At 38.1% G+C, this 14,670-nt stretch overlaps 1 protein-coding gene across 3 annotated transcripts in view; it reads right to left on the minus strand.

The window, feature by feature from the left end:
• Window positions 1-14,670, minus strand: part of LOC106081420 (uncharacterized) — a 334,294-nt gene that overhangs the window by 243,195 nt on the left and 76,429 nt on the right. For 2 of the 3 annotated variants that reach the window (XM_013243355.2, XM_013243354.2), the window contains exon 1: window positions 12,679-13,717. The exons of the other annotated variant lie outside the window; for it this stretch is intronic. The gene's annotated coding sequence lies outside the window, so the exon portion shown is untranslated. Of the gene's footprint in view, window positions 1-12,678; window positions 13,718-14,670 lie in introns of those variants that run through there. 3 annotated transcript variants of the gene reach the window in all.

A 14,670-nucleotide genomic window follows, 5' to 3' on the forward strand; every position in this document is an offset into this window, starting at 1 on the left:
CTTATATGTGAAAAAGACGGCCAACTTTGTAACAATTATGAAATATTTATAACAACACGGTTTCAATTAAAAGCGCAAAGACTGTGCACAATTTTCCTACAATGTGTAATCATTTGGAATAAAGCACTTCGCGTAAGCCAAAAACACTACTCACGAAAATGGTGAGCTATTTAAACACAAAACTCAAAGAATTTTTTAAGTATAAAATATTTCATCTCCCCTGGGAAAACTGAAAGCTCGACTTAAATAAACGGTACAGAGAAGATACGCGTACGACGAATGTGGTTAATTCAAATCAGGAAGAATTTCTGAATCGAATCGCACACTACTTCACAGCCACAGCAGTTGCGCATGATACAATGTAAATGTGTTCTTTGTATGGCAATTTCATTCTTAAACCTCAAATTCCCAACTGAATCCCTTAGAAAGTTTGACATCCAACTTTGAACGTCGTGTCGGCACGACACTGGGGAGTGAGATCAAAAGGAAGAAAAATAGAGGATACGCGTTTCTCTATTTGCAAAAAAAAAACCCTGCACTATAGCGTGGGACAGTCTAATGTACACTTAATCGCTAGGCGCTTGAAATTTTGCACAAATACTTCTTATAGTGTAGATAGGTTGTAATTGTAGATGAGGCAAATCAATCCATATTTTGATATAGGTCTATATAAACCGATCTCCAGACATGATATTTTTGCATCTAGTGGGCGCAATTATTATACAACTTCAAAAAGAAATCGTGAAATGCAATCTAGGGTAGAGGGTAAGCTTCAAATCGGACGAACTTAACCAATCGACGACGAATGGGAAGAAGAATACTCAAAAAAGAGACATATCTTATAAAAATTCTAGCTCAGAGTTAGGTGGTACTTGGATTACCAGTTATTACTTAAATAAGTAAATTAAATTGGCAAAAAAGCTCGAATAAAATTAAAAAAAAAAACAGGTAAAAGCGTGCTAAGTTCGGCCGGGCCGAATCTTATATACCCTCCACCATGGATCGCATTTGTCGAGTTCTTTTCCCGGCATCTCTTCTTAGGCAAAAAAGGATATTAGAAAAGATTTGCTCTGCTATTACAGCGATATCAAGATATGGTCCGGTTTGGACCACAATTAAATTATATGTTGGAGACCTGTGTAAAATGTCAGCCAATTCGAATAAGAATTGCGCCCTTTGGGGGCTCAAGAAGTAAAATAGAGAGATCGATTTATATGCGAGCTGTATCGGGCTATAGACCGATTCAGACCATAATAAACACGTATGTTGATGGTCATGAGAGAATCCGTCGTACAAAATTTCAGGCAAATCGGATAATAATTGCGACCTCTAGAGGCTCAAAAAGTCAAGATCCCAGATCGGTTTATATGGCAGCTATATCAGATTATGAACCGATTTGAACCTTATTTGACACAGTTGTTGAAAGTAAGAATAAAATACGTCTAGCAAAATTTCAGTCAAATCGGATAGGAATTGCGCCCTCTAGAAGCTCAAGAAGTCAAGTCCCCAGATCTGTTTATATGACAGCTATATCAGGTTATTATCCGATTTGAACCATACTTGGCACAGTTGTTGGGAATAATAACTAAATACTACGTGCAAAAATTCATTCAAATCGCATAAGAATTGCGCACTCTAGAGGCTCAAGAAGTCAAGACCCAAGATCGGTTTATATGGCAGCTATATTAGGTTATAGACCGATTTGAACCATACTTAGCAAAGTTGTTGGATATCGTAACAAAACACGTCGTGCAAAATTTCATTCCAATCGGATAAGAATTCCGCACTCTAGAGGCTCAAGAAGTCAAGACCCAAGATCGGTTTATATGGCAGCTATATCAGGTTATGGACCGATTTCAACCATACTTGGCACAGTTGTTGGATATAACATGGACCGATATGATCCATTTACAATACCAACCGACCCACACTAATAAGAAGTATTTGTGCAAAATTTCAAGCGGCTAGCTTAACTCCTTCGGAAGTTAGCGTGCTTTTGACAGACAGACGGACGGACGGACAGATGGACATAAAATGTCGCGACGATCAAGAATATATGTACTTTATGGGGTCTCAGACGAATATTTCGAGTAGTTACAAACAGAATGACGAAATTAGTAAACCCCCCAGCCTATGGTGGAGGGTATAAAAAGATTCTCCTCAAATGCCTTGCTTATGTCTGTATGTCCTAGAGCTAAACCAATGGGCAAACAGCGAACACCATGGTGAACTCCAGAAATAATTTGACTAAGAAGTGATTGCAGAAGGTTTTTTAACAAGGCGAAAGCTACAAGGACACCACACGATTGGGACGTCTATATGGCTGAGCTAAGATAATATAAAAGCGAACTGAAAAAGGCTCAGAACATATCCTGGGTGGGATTCTGCAGTTCCTAGGAGGATACGTCCGACGTCTCTATGCTAAAAACCAGTAAGGAAAGGCAAAAGTCGGTCGGGACCGACTATGAAATACCCTACACCACTTAGTATACGTGATTTTTCTAATATATAAAACTTATCTCTTAATTTAGTCAGACTTTAATTTTACATACCTATTGAAATATTTACATATCGGATAAAAAATATATATGATATACTACTCTCATATATATTTTTTATCCGAAACCGAATTTTATGAAATTTTGCACACGTATTGTGATTTCAAATAAAACACCTCGTGCTAAATCGTGTTAAGATCGGACTAAAATTGTGGCTTCTACAGCTTTAAAAGTCCATATAGGATGAAAGATATATATGGGAGCTATATCTAAATCTGGACCGATTTTGACGAAATTTTGCACACATATGAAAACGTCAAACACAACACCACGAGCAAATTTTTTTAAACATCGGACCAAAATTGTAGCTTCTACAGGCTTAAAACTCCATATCGGATGAAAGATATATATGGGAGCTATATCCAATAGCGTTCTTTTTTGAGCCAAAAAAGTGATGTATGCAAAATTTCATGACAATCAGACAATAAATGCGACCTGTACCTTGATCACAAGAATACATGGACAGACAGACGGACATAGCTAAATCGAATCAGGAAGTGATTCTTAGCCGATCGGTATACTTATCAATGGGTCTATCTCTCCTTCTTTTTAGCGTTGCAAACAAATGCACAAACTTATAATACCCAGTACCACAGTGGTGGTGTAGGGTATTAAGATGCTAGCCTGCAAAACTATTGCGGTAAGATATATTCAACGGTCAGAAAATGTATTGACAATGTCCAACGAAAAAACACTAGAACTGCACCTGGATACACATTCCCCGGGAAACTTTCCAAGGGACAACTTGGCGCCTGAAGAGGTTGTCACTGACATGCATCAAAGTTTATTTGAGAAAATGTGTTTGAGCAAAAATCATTTGGGCGATAAAAATTTTCAACTTCTTTAAATCGCCGGGCTCTGAATTGCAATCGAGAGCTGACAAGATATCGACGGCATTAACGATACGCTCGCTTTTTTACTTTTTTTCTAAATATCGATTGATATTTTTTGAATAGATACTATCGACAAAGCTCTAGTTTTTTTGCAAAATTTGTCAAAAATAAGCAATCCCGCAATTTTCATCCTATTGGGCTACATTTTTGTACAATGATTTCTCACATGACATCCAACTGATTTTATTGAACTCATCAGGACCCTAAAATGGGTCACGTTGCCATTTCGAAAACTTGTTCGTGCTGCCTACTCTTAATTTGGGGTCCGATTTTAAAAAATTTTGAAAGTTACAAAGGCATTTGTGGTTTGATGGATTGGTGACAAAATTTACAATGACTTTACAGAAGTTTGCGTCAACATACTACAAATCTATTAAAAGTTATCCAGTTTAGTCACAGAGAAGTGGGAGGTCTACCACAGGGAGGAGAAGGAGGAAGGAACTCTCCTTGTGGTTGGCATTGAGTCTCAATGACGAGTTTGGCTAAGACTAAAGGCATGGCGCACTATGGGAGCCAGGCTGTCTTTTTCTGGATAGGCAGAAATCCTCATATTGAGCCTTCAGGCCGTGCAGTGGCAGGTGACTCAATGCCGCCCAACGAACAGGGGGCTGACGACGAGACAATCACCGCCTCTCTCAATATTGGAAAGACTAGGATAAGCAAAGATCCTAATACTAACATATCAGGCAGTGCAGTGGCGAGAGAGCCAACACAGCCTAACAAGCAGGGATCCGACGACGGAGCCATCACCGACTTCAAGATCCGGAAGACTAGGATACGGAAAGATCCTAATATTGAAACAAGGCAGAGCAGCAATAGGAGTCGCAATGCAGCCTAACGACCAGGGAGCCGACGGTGGTATCATCACCTACTCCCAAGAAGCCCATTTACTTAAGATTTGGAAGAGTAAGAAAGGCAAAGGTCCCAGAATTGAAACATCACGCAGAACAGGGAATGGAAACTCAATACAGCTTAACAAACAGGGAACCAACGATTTAACCATTACCGACTTTGTAAATATTCGGAAAACTAGGATAGGCAAAGAACCTAATACGATGATATCAGGCAGTGCAGTCTAAAGAGCAGGGATCAGACGATGAGATCACCTACTATATCTACCTACTCCCGGAGTGCCCATCTACTGGAGGAACAATGATTTGGGTAATCCAGATAAACCCCAACCTGAGCGAGACAGCTACAAACGCTCTGGTGGAAAAAATCAGCAAGGGCAAGATTCATATTGCCTTAATTCAGTAGCCATGGACGACCCGGAACAACGTTTCTGGACTGAACCATATCAACTAACAATTATTTTATGCTAACACTGGTGCTCGGCCGAGGACCTGCGGTTTTTGTCATAAAAATTTTAATTATATATTTTCTCCAGAGTTGTCAACGTCGGATGCAGCAGTGGTGAGAGAGGGAAACGGTGGAGCATACCTGGCATCCCTTTACCTGCCTTTCGACCCTCCGACACCGCCACCCACGGAGCTGCAACGGCTAGTGAGAAAAGCAAAATAGACAGGGATCGAGCGAATCGGTCGGTAGGACGGTGACAATCCTATGAGGGGATCCACATCGTGAAAAGACGAGGCGATTACTGAAAGGAAGTAAGAAGGAAGTCAATATAGCTATTGGTATCATAACGGGACACATAGGACTTACTTATGTAAAATCGGTGTGGCAAATGATAGCATGTGGAAGGCATGAGGGAAAGATGGCGAGACAATCGAGCATTTCCTTTGCCATTGCCCGGCTTTCGCGTCTAACAGATGCCGGGACTAAGGTGGCGACACAATACCAGACATGAACCAATTTAGGGTTGTGGCATGGAAAACAATTAAGAATTTTGTAAGCAGCACGGAATTTCCAACTTAGAAAGCTAACTATCGAAGGAGTAAAGCTAGTCGCTTGAAAATTTGCACAAATACTTCTTATAAGAGTAGGTTGGTTGGGATTGTATATGGGCCACATCGGTCCATGTTTTGATATAGCTGCCATATAAACCGATCTGGGATATTGACTTATTGAGCCTCTAGAGAGCGCGATTATTATCCGATTTGAGCGAATTTTTGTACAACGGCTTCCCCCATGACCTTCAACATATGTGTCAAATATGGTCTGAATCGGTCTACAGCCTGATACAGCTCGCCTATAAACCGATCTCCCTATTATACTTATGAAGCCCCTAATGGCGCAATTCTTATTCGATTTGGTTGAAATTTTACACAATGACTTCTACTGTGGTCTTCAACATTCAATTCAATTGTGGAATCGAACTATAACCTGATATAGCTACAATACAATAGCATAGCAATTCTTTTCATTTATCCTTTGTTTGCCTAAAAAGAGATACCGGGAAAAAACTCGACAAATGCGATCTATGGTTGAGGGTATATAAGATTCGGCCCGGTCGAACTAAGCACGCTTTTACTCATGACAGGTCAATGTCTGATCGGCAAACATGCTGATGGATCGAAGGTTACAAGTAACGATTTCTGCAGAAGTTGTGAAAAATACGGGGAAGATGACACTATAAAACACCTCCTGCCTGTGTTCCGTACTGGCAAGCAAAAAGAGTTCCACTTAAGATCTCATTTCTTTGAGGACTTGTCTGAATTAACGCTTGTGAACATTTGCAAAGTGGGGGGCTTTTTAAAGCCATGTGGATGGTTCAACACTGGGAACAACAACGCATCTTCGTGGACGAAAACGTCTAAGTGAGTCTGATTCCAGACTGACACTTCATCCTAAGAAGAAAGAAGAAACTGGCAGATTTAAGCTCTTAAACCATTAAACTTGTTGTTAGAGCATAATTTGCAATCAATTTAGGTGTAAGTGCTTCAATGTTTTGAACATAACAGGAAATAGAAGTATACAAACCTACAACATCCCGTTAGATATTATAAAAACTCGTACACTCTATTTCAATGCCCTTGTGTTCTTAAACATGAAAAAACGCAATAAGTTTTGCCGTGCCGAACTTAGATTCCCACCACCATGGATATATTTGTTATTCTATTTTATTATTACTCTACTACATCTACGTACATGTGTTAATATCGAATTATGGACCAATCGGGACCGTAGTTTATTCAGGTGCCGATAAGCTTACAGTTCAAATTTAACCGTAATCTGGTAATAAAAGAGGCTTTTACGGACTTAAAACCTTTAATCGGCAGATCATTCTATATGGCCGCTATATCTAAATATGGTCTGATATGGACCATACTCGTTTCAGATAGCGGGTGGCCTAGTGCTGTTAACTGTTCCAAATTTCTTACTCCGGTAATACATTCGCCTTTAACGTCCTTAAGACCCTTAATAGGCAGGTCAGTCTACATAGCCACTTTATCTTTATATCTCAGATTTGGACGGGTGGCCTTGTCTAAATCACTGTTTCTAAATCGGATAATAAATGCTCTTGTTATGGGTTTAAGACCCTAAATCGGATGGTCGGTGTTTATGGAGAGGTTAGCATGTCCGCCTATGACGCTGAACGCCTGGGTTCGAATCCTGGCGAGACCATCAGAAAATACTTTCAGCGGTGGTTTTCCCCTCCTAATGCTGACAACATTTGTCAGGTACTATGCCATGTAAAACTTCTCTCCAAAGAGGTGTCGCTCTGCGGCATCCCGTTCGGGCTCGGCTATAAAAAGGAGACCCCTTATCATTGAGCTTAAACTTGAATCGGACTGCACTCATTGATATGTGGAATGTTCATGGGCAAAATTTGCATTTGCATATCCAAATATTGTCTTATCCAACCATAATCGATTCGGATGTCGACGAACCTAATAACACTCGCTCATCAAAATTTTAGCGAAATCAGGTAATAAATGCGTCTGTTATAGGCTTAAGATTCTAAATAGGCAGATCGGTCTATATGACAACTATATCGAAATATGGTACCATCTGGACTTGGTACCATCTGGTTGAACTCGCTGTGTCATATTTTGGCTGCGTCGGACAGCAAATGCTGCTTTAATTGGCTTAAGATTCTTTGTAGGCTGATCGGTCTATATGGCTGCTATATCTAAATATAGTCCGATTTAGCCCATTCCAGAACTTAACCTGCGTTTGAAGACTACAGAGTGATTAAAACCGACGAACAGACACACGGACATCGGTAAATCGTCTTGGAATTTTACGACGATCAGAAATATATATACTTTGTATGGTCGGAAATGGATATTCCGATGAGTTGCATTACGTTTGCACGAATGCATCCCCTATCCTAGGGTTGTGGGTATAAAAACTATTTCTAAGGATTGTATTAAGACACTATTTACCTTCATGTTTTGCTATTTAGCAAAGCCCAAAAGTCAACAAATAAACCAAAAATATATGCAAGCCGTTGGTTGCACTGTTGCCAGCGGAAATTGCCAAAAGTGTTGACATCAAAACTTTCTTTAATTGATTTGTAGTTTCGCAACAATATTTTCAAAGTGTCTTGCATTGATCATACCCAACTAGACAAGCGTCCACTGGTCATTGTTCACATGATATGGTATAAAACAGAAAATTGTCACCAATAATGGGGTAATGCCGAAACCACTTTTCATCCAAACGACTGAATTACAAATTAAAATACACACAAACACGTCGCACATGCATTGGAGAAGTGGCATGTTTTTCCAGACTTGTTTTTTTTTACTACTTTTCGATACATACCACCTTGTAAAGTAGTCTCTGCAAGCGACCATATAAACTGGTATTTTAGGCAACGTGAAAAACAAACACATTTTCACCTGTTGCAAGCAGCGATCTTGTGAAAGATCGCTGATCACTTGCACAAACAACCGAAAACAGACGCCACATGCTAAGACACAAAACTCGCAAGATAGACAGTAGGAACGGACGGACGGACAAAAGGTAAAGCTAACGACCAATTATCAGTTGCTTCTGATGGAGCCCACAAGAAAAAAGACCGCTCTGGAATTATGCATGAGGCCAAACGGCTGGTAAGAGCGTTATAGTTATAATGACAGGTTATCTGGTTTGATGGCTGACTGGAGGATGGAAATATGGCATGCATTTAAATCAAATCATTAATACTTTAGAAAGTTTCAGAGTAAATTAATTTTTTGGTAGAAATAGAAATGTTTCCAATCACTTTTTAATAATATCTAACTTCTTTTGGCTGTAAAATGGTAGTGCATTCTGCATTCAGATGAAAGGCAGAATTAAGCCACCTTAATGGCTTAATTAAATAGCAATGCATTAATCAATATAAGAACATTTCACATAGAATTGTCAACAGAATTTTTTTTGTTTCGCAGTGCCTGTTGCGCGTAGCTTCCTACAAAACCTTATCGAATATACAATAGTTCGGTGCCATATAGACGAAGATCGGTCTATATGGCACGGGTATCCAAATATCGTTCGATGTGGACTATATGAGACGAAGATGTCGGGAGATGAAATACAACTCATAATAATAAATGCGCTTTTAATTGGTTCATGACCTTAAGCTAGTAGATCCCCCGAGCTATTGCTATATATAAATATAGTCCTCTCTGCGCCATGGTTTAGGCTTAGGTTCAAACGCCATCCGGTAAGATAAAGAAACAAGAAAAAAGGCGTTAAGTTCGGCCGAGCCGAACTTTGGATACCACCTCGGGTATATATGTAAACCACCTTTCGTCAAAATCCGATGAAAAATGCATATCTTATGCCCCATAGTAGCTATATCGAATTATGTTCCGATTTGGACCAAATACTAAAAGTACAAGTCATTGTTCAATTGTGCATAACAATATATTGATCTTTTTAATAGCTATATCTACAAATAAACTGATCTGAACCATAAACGACACGAATGTCGAAAATCCTCACATAAGTCAATGTCTCAAATTTCAGTGAAATCGGATTATACAATAAATGCGCATTTTATGGGACCAAGACTTTAAATCGAGATATCGGTCTATATGGCAGCTATATCGAAATCTGGACCGATCTGGGCCAAATTGACGAAGGATGTCGAAGGGCCTAAGTCTCACTGTCCCAAGTTTCAGCAAAATCGTATAATAAATGTGGCTTTTATGGGCCTAAGACCCTAAATCGGAGGATCGGTCTATATGGCAGCTATATCCAAATCTGAAACGATCTGGGCCGAATTGAAGAAGGATGTTGAAAGGCCTAACATAACTCACTGTCCCAAATTTCAGCAAAATTGGATGATAAATGTGGCTTTTATGGGCCTAAGACCCTAAATCGGAGTATCGGTCTTTATGGTAGCTACAATATATCCAAATCTGGACCTATCTGGGTCAAATTAATGAAGGATGTCGAAGGACCTAAGGTCCATCTCCATCATATTCAGGAACGCTATGAGAGGATTAAACACAACTCGTTGTAACAATTTCATCGGTTAAAAAATGCACCATTTATGGGCTGAAAATCTTAAATCGGGAGATCGGTATACAGCTATATCCAAATATAAACCGATCTGAACCATATTAAAAACGAATATCGAAGAGCCTAACACTGCTCACTGTGTCAGATTTCAGCGAAATCGAGTAATAAACGTGTTTTTATTGTCACAAGAATTTAAATCGTGAAATCGGTACGTACGACAGAGCATATTATGGGCTCAGGACCTTAAATCGAGAGATTGGTATTTTTATATTCAAGCTATATTCAAATCTTGGCCCATTTGGGCCGTATTGAACAGAGATGTCGAGGAGCCTAACATAACTCGCTATAACAAATTTCTGCGAAATCGGACAATAAAAGCCGATCTGAGTAGTATTAAACAAGGACATCGAGAGGCCTAACACAACTCACTGTCCTAAATTTCAGCGAAATCGGATAATAAACGTAACTTTAATGGGCCTAAGACCTTAAATCGGCAGATTATTAGATGGGGGCTATATCAAAAGTCCGTTATAGGCTATATCAATAGTCCGTTATAGCCTATCTTCTCATTTAACCCGTCTATGAACAAGAAAAGAATCTGTGCAAAATCTCTATTTTCAAAGACTGTAGAGTGATTCCAACAAAAACATTTACATTTTAATAACGATCAAGAATATATATATATATATATATACTTTATAGGGTCGAAAATGGATATTTAGATGTGTTGTAAACGGAATGACCAAATGAATATACCCATGGGCTACCCATCCCATCCTGACGATAAGCTTACTACTCTTCAAGAGCAGGTGCTGTTTTAAATCAAAGTCATTAAAATCCACTTTTCTTCATTACATATTAAGGAAACTATTCTTTTATGTTTTAAAAGCATTTAAAAGCAGCTTCAGACCCTTTTCGGCAGATCGGTCTATATGACAGCTGTATCTAAATATAGTTCGATTTGAACCATATTTAGGTCAGATAACGGGATGCTTAAAATAACCCACTATTTTAAATTTCAGCGAATTCGGGTATAAATAAAGCTTTTATGACCTTCAGACCCTTTATCGGGAGATCGGTCTATATGACAGCTACATCTAAATATAGTCCGATCCGAACCATATTTGGATCAGTTGTCGGGAAGCCTTGAACTATTAACTGTTTCAAATTTCAGCAAAGTCGGAAAAAAATCCGTTATCGAAAAATCGGTCTATATAGCAGCTATATCCAAATATAAATCGATTTGGCCTGTTCAAGAACTTAAGCAGCGCGAATCAAAAAGACGTATTTGTGCCAAATTTCAGATCAATATGTCAATTTTTGAAAGCTCTAGAGTGATTACAATAGACGGACGGACAGACGGATAGACGGACAGACACACGGACATCGTTTAATCATCTTATAATTTTACGACGATCGAAAATATATATACTTTGTAGGGTTGGAAACTGATACTTCGATGTGCTGCAAACGGAATGTCTGAATGAATATACCCCCTATCGTACGGTGGTGGGTATAACAAGTAAAAGCGTGCTAAGTTCAGCCGGGCCGAATCTTGTAAATTCTCCACCATAGATCGCATTTGTCGAGTTCTTTTCCCGATATCTGTTTTTAGGCAAACAAAGGATAAAAGAAAAGAAATGATTTAATATTGGAGTTATATAGTAGATGTCATTGTGTAAAATTTCAGCCAATTCGTGTAAGAATTGCGCCTTTTAGGGACTCAAGAAGTAAAATAGGGAGATCGGTATATATGAGAGATGTATCAGGCTATACACCGATTCGGACCATATCTGACACGCATGTTGAAGGTCATGTACAAAATTTCAGCCAAATGGGATAATAATTAGGCCCTCTGGAGGCTCAAGAAGTCAAGATTCAAGATCGGTTTATATGGCGGCTATATCAGGTGATGGATGAATTTGCACCATATTTGACACAGTTATTAGAAGTCATATCAAAACACTTCATGCAAAATTTCAGCCAAATCGGATAAGAATTGCGCCCTCTAGTGGCTTAAGAAGTTAAGATGCTAGATCGGTTTACATGGCAGCTATATCAGGTTATAGACCGATTTAAACCATACTCAGCACAGTTGTTGGAAGTCATAACTTAACATCTAATGATAAATTTCAGCCAAATCGGATAAGAATTGCGCCCTCTAGACGCTCAAGAAGTCAAGACCCCAGATAGGTTTATATAACAGCTATATCAGGTTATGGACCGATTTCAGCCATACTCAGCACAGTTGTTGAAAGTCATAATAAAAGACTTCATACCAAATTTCAGCCAAATCGGATAGGAATTGCACCCTCTAGTGGCTTAAGAAATCAAGATCCAAAAATATGGCAGGTACATCAAAACTTGGACCGATATGGCCCATTTACAATCACAACCGACCTACACTAATAAGAAGTATTTGTGCAAAATGTCAAGCGGCTAACTTTAATCCTTCGAAAGTTAGCGTGCTTTCGATAGACAGACGGACGGACATGGCTACTCCTAAGAGTAATTTCTACTCGACTCCGTAGCCCTGGATTTCATTGAAATCGTTTCTGATATATGCAAAACTCCCTTAGCACCTTTAGAGACCTACCTCCGCTTTTGCCACAATATCTAAAGCCTAGATAGAAAACCAAAGAAACAATTTTTTAAAACGAATTGTATACAAAAGTGGATGCCCCAAGTCACATTTGTTAAAGATATATAATTTTTTGGCCAAGTTTATTTAATTAATTGCCAAGTCACTGATCTATTTATTCAAATAATTTTTCAGCTGTTCTTTAGAATTCAGCTGCTTTTTTCAAAACTCTTACCCAAAAAAAAGTGGAATACAAACAAAAGCTACGAATACATTTGCAACTTACTTTAACTCGCTTTGAATGAGTACAAGAAATACAGCAGGCAAAATTAATAATCCTTTTGGCAGTAATGACGCCAATGGCAGTTAAAACCACAAATGTCAAGCAAGGGGTGAATTTTGCAGGAAGCGATGATGATTGCTTTCAGTGTTATTAGGGTTGGTGATTGTGGTTGTTTGTAGTGAGGTAATGTCTGACACAGGATGTTACAGGTTAATTTATGGTCATTCAAACTGGACGAATCAACAAATGATTCACATACAAAATTGAAAATTGTTTTCGTTTTGAAATTGCTATTATTATAATTTTTTCTTATCAGATTATTTTTGTTGCTTTGCTCTTCTTAAAATCTTACAGATTTTTGTAAAATTTTTGCGATTTATATATAATTTTATTTGGAAAAATTATTCGTATTTTTATTTACATTGATTTTTGTGATGACATTTTTGCTGCATGATTTTTACCATTGGATTTTCTATTGTGATTGTACACGTTGATTGATTCATCAATTTTTGATCTCGTTTCGCAACATGAAAATACATAAAACACTATTTCGTTCTCTTTATGATAATTTTACTCCATAAATTGGGAATTTCCAAATGCTGACTTGGTATATGATGAACTTGTTACTTCCGTGTTTACCAAATTCATATGCTTTATTATGTTGTTGCCACTGTTTCCAATGTTGCGAAATTTTCTTTGTTTTGTTTATATTTTAATTTTTTTTGGTTGAATTTAATATAACCTCGAATAAAGTACAAATTGTGTACTCACACGTTCGTATACCAACTCTTGAATACTTTGCGATTCCGTATTCGAGCAAAAGAAACCCGACAATTTTCACACGGTTTCTCTCTCTTGTTGTTGTTTCAAAACGCGAACATGAACATTTTTTTCGCTAGCTCGGACCATAAAATTGTAATTTAGTTACAAATTTTCTGGTTGTTTACAATTATTGCTTTGTTATCTACTTTTTGATGATGTTTGCACAAAACCAAAGGGCTCGTTATTATTTTTTTATTATCTGTTTTATTTTTACATATACTATGTATTTTTTTTATTTATTTTTTTTTTTCAAATATTAAATATGTACACATGTCTGACTAAACGTTGACACCAATTTCCAAATATCTGTTATATTTAAGTTGTCTTATTAATTGCCCATCAATAGAAAGCTGTGTTTGTTTATTTTGATTATTTTGACCATACACCTTTTAAGTTTTTTTTCTCTCTCTTTTCTTCTAGGTATTTAATTATTTCTTTTACGCTCAACGGCTCAAACTTCATTTTTTTTTTTTTTTTTGCCTGAATTCAATAACAACCAAACACGAAAACACCTCACTTCTCTCGTAAGAGACTCAAATTATCCGCCAGATAAATGATCGCCCAAAGCCGCCAAACACTATCGCTCGCCTATTCCGTGTACCGTCTACAACGTCCATACCATTCAATGTATCGGTATGAAATGTAAACAATGGCAAAATGACGTTGAAAATACCATCAGAGAATACCAACTAATATGGTTTTATGCTTTATGGCAGCGTTGCCAGAATGGTAGGTTTCTTCCCCCCCAATTGAGCATTGCCCTTGAAATTGGAGATGAAATTTTTGATTTGAGAATTTAGTGGATTTTTTATTCCCACCACCGAGGGATGGGGTATATTCATTTTGTCGTTCCGTTTGCAACACATCGAAATATCCATTTCCTATAAAGTATATATATTCTTGATCAGCGTAAAAATCTGAGACCATCTAGCGATGTCCGTCCGACTGTCTGTTGAAATCACGCTACAGTCTTTAAAAATTGAGATATTGAGCTGAAACTTTGCACAGATTCTTCTTTTGCCCATAAGCAGGTTAAGTTCGAAGATGGGCTATATCGTACTATGTCTTGATATAGCCCCCATATAGACCGATCCGCCGATTTAGGGTCTTAGGCCAATAAAAGCCACATTTATTATCCGATTTTGCTGACATTTGAGACAGTGAATTGCGTTA

This window comes from Stomoxys calcitrans, chromosome 4 (genome assembly GCF_963082655.1).
Source record: "Stomoxys calcitrans chromosome 4, idStoCalc2.1, whole genome shotgun sequence".
Classification (NCBI taxonomy): domain Eukaryota; kingdom Metazoa; phylum Arthropoda; class Insecta; order Diptera; family Muscidae; genus Stomoxys; species Stomoxys calcitrans.